This window comes from Neoarius graeffei, chromosome 6, assembly GCF_027579695.1.
Source record: "Neoarius graeffei isolate fNeoGra1 chromosome 6, fNeoGra1.pri, whole genome shotgun sequence".
Lineage (NCBI taxonomy): Eukaryota > Metazoa > Chordata > Actinopteri > Siluriformes > Ariidae > Neoarius > Neoarius graeffei.
The window spans coordinates 24,758,606-24,771,810 of record NC_083574.1 but is presented as its reverse complement, the minus strand read 5'-3'; the positions used below and the strand labels follow the sequence as shown (position 1 = coordinate 24,771,810).

The 13,205-nt window shown below is 41.3% G+C and overlaps 1 protein-coding gene across 2 annotated transcripts in view; it reads left to right on the top strand.

Annotated features, from left to right (window-relative positions):
• Positions 1–13,205, top strand: part of LOC132887821 (F-BAR and double SH3 domains protein 2) — a 384,178-nt gene that overhangs the window by 213,011 nt on the left and 157,962 nt on the right. The gene's annotated exons all lie outside the window — the stretch shown is intronic.

Here is a 13,205-nt window from a genome sequence, read left to right as displayed (position 1 = left end):
TAATGGTTTTTCTTCACACCACTACCTTGTGATAGTACGTTGCTGTTGTAGACACTTATTTTTCCAGCTCATAATCGCTCATGTACAGCATAGCGCCACCTACTGACATGGGAAAAACCAAAAAATTTATTCTTCTAAAATCTATATCTCATCTTCTATTTACTCAATTGTCATCAAACTTCATACGCAAACTCTTCATAGCTCACCTGACATATACGCCAAATTTTGTGCACTTCCGCCCCTGGGGGTGCTGGTTATGGAAAATATGATATTGCAGCTTCTGATTTGTCAAACTTGGCAAGCAAACTCTTCACAAGACCCTTATTGGGGCGCTTGCCATGGTCGACAACGCACGAAATTTGGCTCCTTTTTCTTAGACTGCCACCGCTACTGAGAACCAGAAGCCCAGATCCAGGCGGGCCTCAGGGCCTCTATAGCGCCCCCCGAGCACCGTACAGTGCGAGACCCTATTGTTGCCATGTGTCCAATTCTGTGCTTTGTCGCCATTGTGGGAGTAATGTCTCTTGCCGAAGAAGCTGTGGGAGGTATTTCGCGGGGACGCATGCCCCCGCCCCCCTTGGCCGCTGGCGCGAGGGCCCGTCGAGGCCGCTTGCGGCTTTAATTTTTCTTTTTCTTTTTTTTCTTTAAAGAACATTTGATGCATTGCAGTTTGCCTTTGGCTTGAGCACCCAACCAGACAATTATAGAGGAGATCAGGATGGAATTGGTAATAGCTGTGTAGAACTGCATCAAGACTGTTTGGAGGAGATTGATTTTTTTTTCTCCAGCTGGTGCAGGAAAAACGATCTTTGCCGAGTCATTTTTGGTTATGCAGTTGGTGTTGTCCCAATTAAGATTACATGGTGTAATAGGACCTAGGTACTTGAAAAATTCAGCACTCTTTACACTCAAGTGAGCCCTTTGAGGATTACAGGGTTGCTGAATTGAAAAAAATTGATGAATCTCTGTGGTTTTGGGCTCTGATAGTAGTTCTACTTCCATTCTGTCTGTGGACTGATCATAGTTGGATATGAGGTCTAAAGGTGTGGTGTCCTTGATGGACAGTAAAATCATTGGTGCGTAGAGAGAAGAGAAGGTGGAAGGTCCCTGGGGTGTGCCAAGTCTGACATGTTTTGCCAAACCGCACATTCTGCTGTCTGTCTGATAGGAAGTCTGTGATCCTTTGGCAGATGGTGTTTGGCAGAATGAACTGAGTGAGGTTCTTGTCCAGCAGCTTTAGAATGATCACATTGGAGGCAGAGCTGAAGTCAACAAGATTCTCGTGTACGGTATGTGCCAGCATGTATGTGTCGAGATACTGGAATGAATGGTAGCCCTGTGTTTATGAGATGAATTTCATCTCATAAATGTGCAGATGAATTTCATAGGATCAAGAAAGTCTTTGGCTGTATTTGAGAGGTAAGAATGAGTACCGTATTTTCTGGACTATAAGCCGCTACTTTTTTCCTAGGTTTTGAACCATGCGGCTTATACAAAAGTGCAGCTATTCTGTGGATTTTTCTTCCACCGCTAGGGGCGCTCTAACCGGAAGTAGAATCAAAAATAAGATAGACGAAAAATCAATGCAAAGAAGAATTAGCAGATCTTTAGCAGATAGAACACGCACGACAAATTACTAACTGGTAATTATTTTCAAATCCAGCGAAGATGATTAAAGTGACTTGTGGTTTCAAACACAGGAGAAATGAAGGTAAATAAATACCGGTTATTTTCTCTTGGTTCTGTTCTGTTTTAATCAGCAAAGTTGCTGCCGTGTTAAAAGGCACTGTTCGGAAAGAATCTGTTCAGGTACATACATGTACATTTACAGTACAAAATCGTTCTGTACATGCAGTAAATATCTAATTTTTCAACATAGATATCTGCGGCTTATAGCCCGGTGCGGCTTGTATATCTTTTTTTTATTTTTTTTTTTAAAATAGAGCGGATGCGGCTTATATACAGGTGCGCTCTATAGTCCAGAAAATACGGTAGCTCAAAAGTCTTCATTACTACTGATGGTAGAGCAGCTGGTCTGTATTCATTCTACTGCATGATGATGAAGGTCGTGAAACTGGTAGGAGCAATGTATAGTCCCAGAGATTGATGAAGTGTGAACGCTGTAGCTATTTGGTCCATACGCTGCTTCTATGTCGAAGGGGAAATGAAATCTGGGCCAGCTGTTTTGCAGACAGTTTGCTTCCTAAGCCAGGTTTGGTCTTGGGGGGAAAAAAACCCCCACATAATTCATGCACTACAAAATAATTATTTGATCATGGGTTGAAATCGGCAGTCTTAGATTGCATAATGTGACATGCTCACCGGTGCTCCGAGAAAACTGAACAAAATGTTCTAGCAGTGTCAGAAATGTTTGATTAAAATCTTAGAGTATGAGCATGACTACGCCACTTGTCCAATAGCCACCAATAGGGAGGACAGCATCGGATTACATGAAACTCACAGGACAGCTACCACTGTGATAGTGGCAATGGTGAAATGTAAACAAAACATGCTGATGAATAGAACAAATATCCTTATTACATCAATCTCACTTTGAAGAATATTTCTGTCTATGCCAGCTCATTTTCAGTACAAGTCCAGATAACATCGATCTGACATAAGCAGAAAATAGTCACTTTCTGGAATCACAGGTCTATTGTTGGAGGATCTTCGTTACACACTCACCGGCCACTTTAATAGGAACTTGTTCTTGATTCTAAGATTTCTGTTCTTGGCTGGCAGGAGTGGAACCCAATGTGGTTTTCTGCTGTTGCATGCTGGGATGCTTTTCTGCTCACCACAGTTGTAAAGATCCTTCCTGGCAGCAGCTCGAACCAATCTGGTCATTTTCCTCTGACCTCTCTTATCAACAAGACGTTTTCACCTACTGAATGTTTTTTGTTTTCCCACTATTCTGTGTAAAAGACTTTGTGTGTGTGTGTGTGTGTGTGTGTGTGTGTGTGTGTGTGTGTGTGAAAACCCCAATAGGTCAGCAGTTTCTGAAATACTCAAACCAGCCCATCTGGCACCAACACCCATGCCACAGTGAAAGTCACACTTTGAGATCACAGTTTTTCCCATTCTGATGTTCAAAGTGAACATTAACTGAAGCTCTTGATTCATATCTGCATAATTTTATGCATTGTGCTGTTGTCACACGATTAACTGATTTAGATAACTGCCTAAAACAGCAGGTGGATGGGTGTACCTAATAAAGTGGCCAGTGAGTGTATAATCTGGACAATGAAAACTTATCATTGCACAGTCTTATACAACTCAGCCAATATATTTAATGGGATCATCTTGTACAGTGTAAAGTACTATTAATGTTAAAAAAAAAAACCTACAGAGTGTAAACCCAGCTTTAAGTTTTCAAACCTCCTTTGTATCGATAGAAGCCAGTAGCTTGATTAGCCACCCAATGGCTGTCCAACTTTCATACCACTGACAAGTAGATCTTTTAGTGATACAGTATTTTATATTAACATCAGGTTTTTCCAAGGATTAATTATGCACAATTTCAGCATTTGCTTCCTCCACTGGAAGAATTGAGATGAGAATGGAGTGGTGTACTTTATGATGCTGATTAGGAGCAGTTATCACTTGGTTCTCAACCATGATGCATGTGTGTGTGTCCATCTGTGTTAGTAAGTGGGTGCCAGACCTGATAATGGCCCTTTAAAGACCACAAAACACATTAGACCTAAACACATTGGAGCCAGCTGCATAGGCTAGACGCCCATGTAGGCAGGAGAGAATTGTATCCCAGTGTTCCATAGTCAGACTGCAGGAAGTGGACAGGCTAACGTTTCAATACCATGCTCCTTACAGATTACTGTTTTTGCGATACCCAAGTATTTTTGCAATGTGGTTTTTGTTTGTTTGTTTGTTTGTTTGTTTGTTTGTTTGTTGTTGTTGTTTTGGGGGGGATTGTTTTGTTTTAGATTAATATGTCCAGAATAGAAGTAACACAGTTCACAATGTTGCATCCACAGTACAAAAAATTATATCTTAGCGAGTGAAAATATCTTGAAAATAGTTGAAACGATCTAGCATTACCTATTAGAAGAATACAAGACACCAATTCTGAGATTATTAAACCTAGTCCCAGATTGCTACCAACTTATTCCAAGATATCTTATCGAGTAAAAATATCTGTCCATGCAGCAAGATAATTTCACTAGTATTAAATAATTTTCTCCTCAAATTCATTTTTCTGTTTGTGTGGTTTTTATTGACTTGTGCTTGTTACGGGTCATCAGTTCAGTTAACAAAGCTCTGTTTAGAATTCTATGCTCACAAATGAGAATTTGACAGATGACTTCATTTCCTGTGGTGCTACAATTCTGATATTGTGACAAGCAACAGTAAAATCAAGATGTCAAATGAGGTGTAATGTGATGAAGTAAAATATTTTAAATAATTTGATTCACTAATTTTGTTCCAGTCCTGTGGTGTGGTTGTGTGATGTCTCAGTTCTCTGATAATCTGTATCATCAGAAAAATAACCCTGTGTCGAATGCAGAGAAATACAACTGAACATCTGCCCTACAGACCTGTGTGTGACTTAAGAGTGTACTTGATTAGATTGTCAGTTTGTATTGTGTTAATCAAATTATTCAGGAAAGCTTTTTTTAAAGAAACCATTTTAAAATGTATTTTAAACAACCCCCACAAGTTAAACCAGTGGTGACAAAAGCAAAAGTTGGGTGGGAAAGAGGCTATTGCTTCAGAAGCAGCTGACGCAGGGTCTTGTTAAGAGTTGATGCATTAAGGCAAAAAGGGAAGCATCTTTTCAGAAGGTCGTCTTAAGGCCAGGGCGGCACGGTGGTGTAGTGGTTAGCGCTGTCGCCTCACAGCAAGAAGGTCCGGGTTCGAGCCCCGTGGCCGGCGAGGGCCTTTCTGTGTGGAGTTTGCATGTTCTCCCCGTGTCCGTGTGGGTTTCCTCTGGGTGCTCCGGCTTCCCCCACAGTCCAAAGACATGCAGGTTAGGTGACTCTAAATTGACTGTAGGTGTGAGTGTGAATGGTTGTCTGTGTGTCAGCCCTGTGATGACCTGACGACTTGTCCAAGTTGTACCCCGCCTTTCGCCCGTAGTAAGCTGCGATAGGCTCCAGCTTGCCTGTGACCCTGTAGAACAGGATAAAGCGGCTAGAGATAATGAGATGAGATGAGATCTTAAGGCCACATGTGTGACTTCCCTGTTCACTAAAGTCAACATTGTGTTTGTATTAATATTGACTCCATAGGGAAAAGGGAAAGAGCAAAATCAGCCCTTCCCCCCTTTGCTTTTCCATGTTAAATTGCTATTGAGGATTTTCTGCACAAACCTGACACTGTCTTGTCTCTAATAGTGTTATAGTACACTACAGCTCTAACTCTTCTACCATAACCTCTTCAGCTTTGTAGGTTGAAAATGTTGGCTGAACTTGCTTGCGGCTCTTTTTAGTGCATCAGATCATCAACGATCGAGGTTACAAGTTGTAACTGCTTTTAGAAGGACCAAGAGGGAGAGAACAAAGTGCACATACTTGCCAAAAACATAATGAAAACTTGGTATCCATTACACTGCAGTGAACTTTTCTGCCTATGAATCTGGCGATGGACTAGAATTGAATGTCTGCTTGCAATATGTGAATGATATGTTCCTTGACTTAAGTTATGTACTACTTATCTGTCTCCATTGTGTATGTTTGGCCCTCTCGGTGGGGTTAATAAGAGGTCAAGAGGTCACGGGTGAAGGGGTGGAAGTTGAGAATAAGGCTTTGGAAACTTTTGGCCTGTGTCCAGACCAAGTCTGTCCAAAATAGAAAAGAAAGTGGGAAGGAGAGGAGATGAATCTGAGACTGGCCCACCCCAGGACCTGCCCTGTTCCCATCCTTAATACACACCCCTGAGTCACACTGACCCAAAACACAGCCTCACTCTGCTTTGTCTCATGACTGCCAAGAAAAGCCATTAGTCCACAAACTAAAAAGTCCTCAAGTCAATAGAACTTGATTTATTTCTTCTCCAGGTTTTCCCTGAAATCTTAATTTTTAATCATGAAGATGTTTCATAATTTATGAAGTCACACAATTGTTGGAAAATCTGTGGTATTTAACCATTGTTTGTAATTCACACCAGTGATATCATGACTATATTCCAAAAGTGTGAATTCATATGAAAGTGTTGTGGTAAGCATTAAAATAACACTATAATTAGATGATAGATAGTCTTTAGAGATGCACTATGTGGCCAAAAGTATGTGGGCCTTCCCTAAGTTGTTGCCACAAAAGCAAACACACACAATTGTCTAGCATGTCTTTGTACGCTGGAGCATTAAGCTTTCCCTTCACGAGAACACTAGAACAACCATGTTACAGCATGACAATTAACCTGAGCAAAAGCAAGATCCATGAAGACATTGTTTGCCAAAGTTGGAGTGGAAGAATTCAAGTGGCCTGCACAGAGCCAGTTTAGCATAGATAGCCTCCTTTAAGGCACAGCATGGTGGTGCAGTGGGTAGCATTGCAATCGCAGAGCTTCAGGAACTCCAGTTCAATTCTAAGCTCAGGTTAATGTCTGTGTGAAGTTTCTGTACACGTTCTTAGTGTCTGTGTGAGTTTCCTCTGGGTTCTCCAGTTTCATCCAGCCTCCCAAAAAAGCCACTAGTAGGATAGGAAATGCCAAGTTGCCCCTAGGCGTGAATTAAGTGTGTGAATATGGTGCCCTGCGATGGTTGGCATCCTATTCAGGCTGTATTCAGCTCTGGCCTCACTGCAACCCTAACCAGGATAAAGCAGAAGATGAGTGAATGAATGATCAAGACATTTAGTTCTCATTTGAAGTAACTGTATTTGCAGCTCAGCATGTGTACAAACATCTCTGTTGTCTGTGAGAAGTAGGTAGATTGATTGAACATCTGATTGTCTTTTGGCATCTGGTCTTTTGTATGGTCGAGTATGGACCTTGGTGTGTTGCCAAGTCTGAAATGTACAGATATTTGACATTGTATTGGGAGCATTTGCATCAAATTTTGATGAAAATGCTCCCAATACAATTACATAAAGCATAACACTCTATTGTTTATACTGTTTTTACTACTTCTGAAGTTTGTTTGTTGTTCCTATTGTACTTTCTCTGTTTTCAGACCCATTCTGAACAGCATTTCAGACTTTCTTTGTAATTTATGTTTATACTTCTATGTCTCCACAACCAAGAGCAAGATTCTCGTTAGTGTGATATCGCATGAACAAGTGGTTGAATGTTTGTAGGATTTATATGGAATTATCATTGTAACCAGTAAATTAACTAATTTTGGAATCCATTCAAACAGGGTCAAGGTCACAGCAAGGTCAAATGCCTGAAATAGCTTTTCTTCAATAGCTTCCTTTTTGTTTGAAGCATATTTTAAAGCTAGACGGCCTTTCGATTTCATAAAATCGGTGAAATTTAGTTCCCTCTGAAATTTGGTCATTGTGATATATGTTTATTTCTGTAATATCTAAAAAAAAAAAGCCATTCTGTGGCTGGGAAGTTATTTAATTTGAGGGGATTCCCTCGCAAATGATGTGCATGAAATTGCTTGCTTTGCGCGGTCAGGTAGACAAAGGAAGTCCGTGTGTGCATGCTCAGCATTACCATCTTCTTCTTTTGGGTTTTACGGCAGCTGGCATCCATAGTGTTGCATTACTGCCATCTAGAGGTTTACCTTGACTGCGCACTGACAGTTATATCGTTCTGTCCCTAAACGAACAGCTGATCACACTGAGATGCTCGCTGACCGCCAATATTTATTAATTTGGTCCTGTGTTTCCTTTCCTTCATAACATCTTTTCTTCTCACTTTCCGTTACTGTAATTGGTCTTTTACGTTTCATTCTCACACTTGGGTCCTCCATTTTTCTCTCCTGTTTCAAATTTGTATCCCACAATGCCTTGTGCGAATGGGGAAAGCCCACCACGTGAAGCATGACGTAGTATCTTGAATTGGGTCATGGTGAAGCAGGAAAAAATATCAGAGAATTTAGGGCTACGTGGCCCTAAATTAATTAGTTCTACGCTCTACGTTCTATTTTTTAAAAACCTAATAAAATTGGAAGTCTGTGAGTTGAATTCAATAACTTTTGGTCCACTAAACAAAAATAATTGGGTGCCAGAGAAAATTCTTTTTATGACCTACGTTTGAAAAATCTGAAAGGCAGTCTACCTTTAAGAGAATTTAAGGCATACAAATTTGTAACACAAAGGATCAGACATGGGGGCTGAGGTATCCCCATTGAAGGCCACTAGGCATTCAGTTCTACTTATCTGAGTAATACTAGTTGTTCTATGATCTTCTTGCCTTTTTCTGGCTTGTAATTCCTTTTTCTGTAAAAGAACACACCCCTTAACCAGTTTACATTCATAGTTTAACGTCTAATTCTTCAACTCCCTTTCTCTTTTAAGTCTTTTCTTAGTGTATGCTAAAAACTAATGTGTGCCAAAACTTCCTCACCCAACATTACATCACTTCAGTATCTGCCAGTGTTGAGTAATGACTCAGTCTGGGTTATGACCTGCTGTAAAGCAGTAGAACCATCTTTACCCAAAACCCATTTACCATTCCCAGAAAGTCACATGTAGTGAAAACAGCCCAAGCTCTGCAAACATTTCTTTCATCATGAACATAAGAGAAACAGTTTTTCTGTCCTCTTTCACGAAAGGGACATTCAGCATATGGCAGCTATGGAGCCTGGGGGCTCAACTTGACCCTCTTGGTCTGAGCATTTCCCTTTCAAGAGCCACAAAAACCATGGATAATGCATGAGAAGATGCTAGGATACAAAGACACTCATCAGAACCACATTGTAACTGGATCTCAACCAGAGTGGCCTAAACCCCCATCTACACCATACACATGGTACCCATATGGCTTAGTGGATAGCTTCCTTCCTTCATTTCTCGCTCACTGTCTCACTCTCTTTAACACAGGCATGCTAACCAAATCCAGGTCTCCTCTGCCTTGGGTCCTTCGTGCCATGTTGTCATCTTTTTCCATATTGTCTGCACTCTTAAACCTAAGACCCTAAGGCAGTTGGAACAGGAATTAGTACTCTGCTGTGTTAATGGTGAGCAAAGTGTTTAGATCATAAAGGATATATTGTTCGCTCTTACTGTAGCTCTAGCCCTAGCTTTATTTGGTCAGAAAGTATGAGTAAATTTGGCTTGATATTGTGATGACAACTTCACTATATTCCAGATAATCTTTCAACCAGAATCTGTGTCCACAAAACACTGCCAAAGTCCTGAAATACCCTGTAGGATATTCTGGATTTTACTGTGTTAGCCCTGCGATAACCTGGCGACTTGTCCAGGGTGTACCCCACCTCTCGCCCATAGTCGGGATAAGCTCCAGCTTGCCTGCGACCCTGTAGAACAGGATAAGCGGCTACAGATAATGGATAGATGGATGGATGGACATTGAGTGTACTGATTTGTTTCATTTCAGTCCTCAGTGTGCTTCATCCTCAGTGAGACAGCAGTGCGTGGGACACCATGTTGGTCACCATACAATACAGAGTGGCCTATACTTGGTGGAGTATTGTTCAAAAACTCGGTAAGAATAGTAGGTATTGTAGTAAAAAATAAACCTCTGAATTAACCACTTTCTGAACTAATTGTTGCTCTAAAATTCCCAAAAGTTTCAAGAGATACCAGTTGAATTCAGTCCATTTACAACCCTGATTCCAAAAAAGTTGGGACAAAGTACAAATTGTAAATAAAAACGGAATGCAATGATGTGGAAGTTTCAAAATTCCATATTTTATTCAGAATAGAACATAGATGACATATCAAATGTTTAAACTGAGAAAATGTATCATTTAAAGAGAAAAATTAGGTGATTTTAAATTTAATGACAACAACACATCTCAAAGTTGGGACAAGGCCATGTTTACCACTGTGAGACATCCCCTTTTCTCTTTACAACAGTCTGTAAATGTCTGGGGACTGAGGAGGCAAGTTGCTCAAGTTTAGGGATAGGAATGTTAACCCATTCTTGTCTAATGTAGGATTCTAGTTGCTCAACTGTCTTAGGTCTTTTTTGTTGTATCTTCCGTTTTATGATGCGCCAAATGTTTTCTATGGGTGAAAGATCTGGCCTGCAGGCTGGCCAGTTCAGTACCCGGACCCTTCTTCTACGCAGCCATGATGCTGTAATTGATGCAGTATGTGGTTTGGCATTGTCATGTTGGAAAATATAAGGTCTTCCCTGAAAGAGACGTCGTCTGGATGGGAGCATATGTTGCTCTAGAACCTGGATATACCGGTACCTTTCAGCATTGATGGTGTCTTTCCAGATGTGTAAGCTGCCCATGCCCCACACACTAATGCAACCCCATACCATCAGAGATGCAGGCTTCTGAACTGAGCGCTGATAACAACTCGGGTCGTCCTTCTGCTCTTTAGTCCGAATGACACGGCGTTCCTGATTTCCATAAAGAACTTCAAATTTTGATTTGTCTGACCACAGAACAGTTTTCCACTTTGCCACAGTCCATTTTAAATGAGCCTTGGCCCAGAGAAGACGTCTGCGGTTCTGGATCATGTTTAGATACGGCTTCTTCTTTGAACTATAGAGTTTTAGCTGGCAACGGCAGATGGCACGGTGAATTGTGTTCACAAATGATGTTCTCTGGAAATATTCCTGAGCCCATTTTGTGATTTCCAATACAGAAGCATGCCTGTATGTGATGCAGTGCCATCTAAGGGCCCGAAGATCACGGGCGCCCAGTATGGTTTTCTGGCCTTGACCCTTACGCACAGAGATTCTTCCAGATTCTCTGAATCTTTTGATGATGATATGCATTGTAGATGATATGTTCAAACTCTTTGCAATTTTACACTGTCGAACTCCTTTCTGATATTGCTCCACTATTTGTCAGCGCAGAATTAGGGGGATTGGTGATCCTCTTCCCATCTTTACTTCTGAGAGCCGCTGCCACTCCAAGATGCTCTTTTTATACCCAGTCATGTTAATGACCTATTGCCAATTGACCTAACGAGTTGCAGTTTGGTCCTCCAGCTGTTCCTTTTTTGTACCTTTAACTTTTCCAGCCTCTTATTGCCCCTGTCCCAACTTTTTTGAAAAGTGTTGCTGTCATGAAATTTCAAATGAGCCAATATTTGGCATGAAATTTCAAAATGTCTCACTTTCGACATTTGATATGTTGTCTATGTTCTATTGTGAATACAATATCAGTTTTTGAGATTTGTAAATTATTGCATTTCATTTTTATTAGGGCCCGAGCCCTATGGGCGAAGGCCCTATTGTTCTTGTAAGAGTTCACTATTATTAGGGCCCGAGCCCTATAGGGCGAAGGCCCTATTGTTCTTGTAAGAGTTCACTGGGCGAAGGCCCTATTGTTCTTGTAAGAGTTCACTATTATTATTCTTCCGTCTTCTTCTTCTTCTTCTTCTTCTTTATTTTTCTCCGCTGTTGGGCCATTTTCGGGGCACTTGCCATGGGTGAAAACGCACGAAATTTGGCGCCAGTTCCGAGAATTGCCACCGCTACTCAGAACCAAGAGCCCAAACTTGGCCGGGGCTCAGGGCCTCTATAGCGCCCCCTAAGTCGTTGTGATTTTGGCCTCCCGCATTAAGGTGCCTGGTTGCCATATAGTTTGTAGTAGTGGCATGCCATTTGGTACGCATATGTATCTCACTAAGCCGGACAAAAATGTAATGCCAATGCATTAGCCACGCCCAACAGGAAGTGAGGTAATTTCACTTTTGTGCGAAATGCATGGCAACGAAGACGGCGCAACTCCTCCTAGACCGTTCATAGGAATGTCACCAAAATTGATACACATCATCTACAGACATGGCTGACAAAAGTTACTAAATACGTTTCACGTAGGATAAACCGTTCAGAAGTTATACGTCAATCAATTTTCGATGCAAAATTTTACATGCTTAAAAATTCATAACAAATCTTCTGATTGCTCAAAACTGCTCATACTTCACACGCAAATCACTCATTGGGCTTCTGACATGTTACCCAATTTCTGTGATATTTCGCCACTGGGGGCGCTATTTTTGGGCAAAAAATCCAATCTTTCCTCAAATTTGGTCAAACTTCACGGCCACCCTCTTCCTAACTCCCATGTCATGTTTACCACATTTTGGGAATTTTCGTCCATGGGGGGCGCTGTTCTTGGCCGACGCAATTGCTCCAAAACGGGTTTTTGGTAAATAATTCCATAATGCTTTTCCTTCACACCACTACCTTGTGATAGTGCGTTGCTGTTGTAGACACATATTTCTCCAACTCATAATCGCTCATGTACAGCATAGCGCCACCTACTGACATGGGAAAAACCAAAAAATTTATTCTTCAAAAATCTATATCTCATCTTCTATTTACTCAATTGTCATCAAACTTCATATGCAAACTCTTCATAGCTCACCTGACATGTACGCCAAATTTTGTGCACTTTCGCCCCTGGGGGTGCTGGTTATGGCAGAAATGATATTGCAGCTTCTGATTTGTCAAACTTGGCAAGCAAACTCTTTACAAGACCCTTATTGGGGCGCTTGCCATGGTCGACAACGCACGAAATTTGGCTCCTTTTTCTTAGACTGCCACCGCTACTGAGAACCAGAAGCCCAGATCCAGGCGGGCCTCAGGGCCTCTATAGCGCCCCCTAACTCGTTGTGATTTTGGCCTCCCGCATTAAGGTGCCTGGTTGCCATGTAGTTTGTAGTAGTGGCATGCCATTTGGTACACATATGTCTCTCACTAAGCCGGACAAAAATGTAATGCCAATGCATTAGCCACGCCCAACAGGAAGTGAGGTAATTTCACTTTTGTGCGAAATGCATGGCCACGAAGACGGTGCAACTCCTCCTAGACCGTTCATAGGTATGTCACCAAAATTGATACACATCATCTACAGACATGGCTGACAAAAGTTACTAAATACGTTTCACGTAGGATAAACCGTTCAGAAGTTTTACGTCAATCAATTTTCGATGCAAAATTTTACATGCTTAAAAATTCATAACAAATCTTCTGATTGCTCAAAACTGCTCATACTTCACACGCAAATCACTCATTGGGCTTCTGACATGTTACCCAATTTCTGTGATATTTCGCCACTGGGGGCGCTATTTTTGGGCAAAAAATCCAATCTTTCCTCAAATTTGGTCAAACTTCACGGCCACCCTCTTCCTAACTCCCAT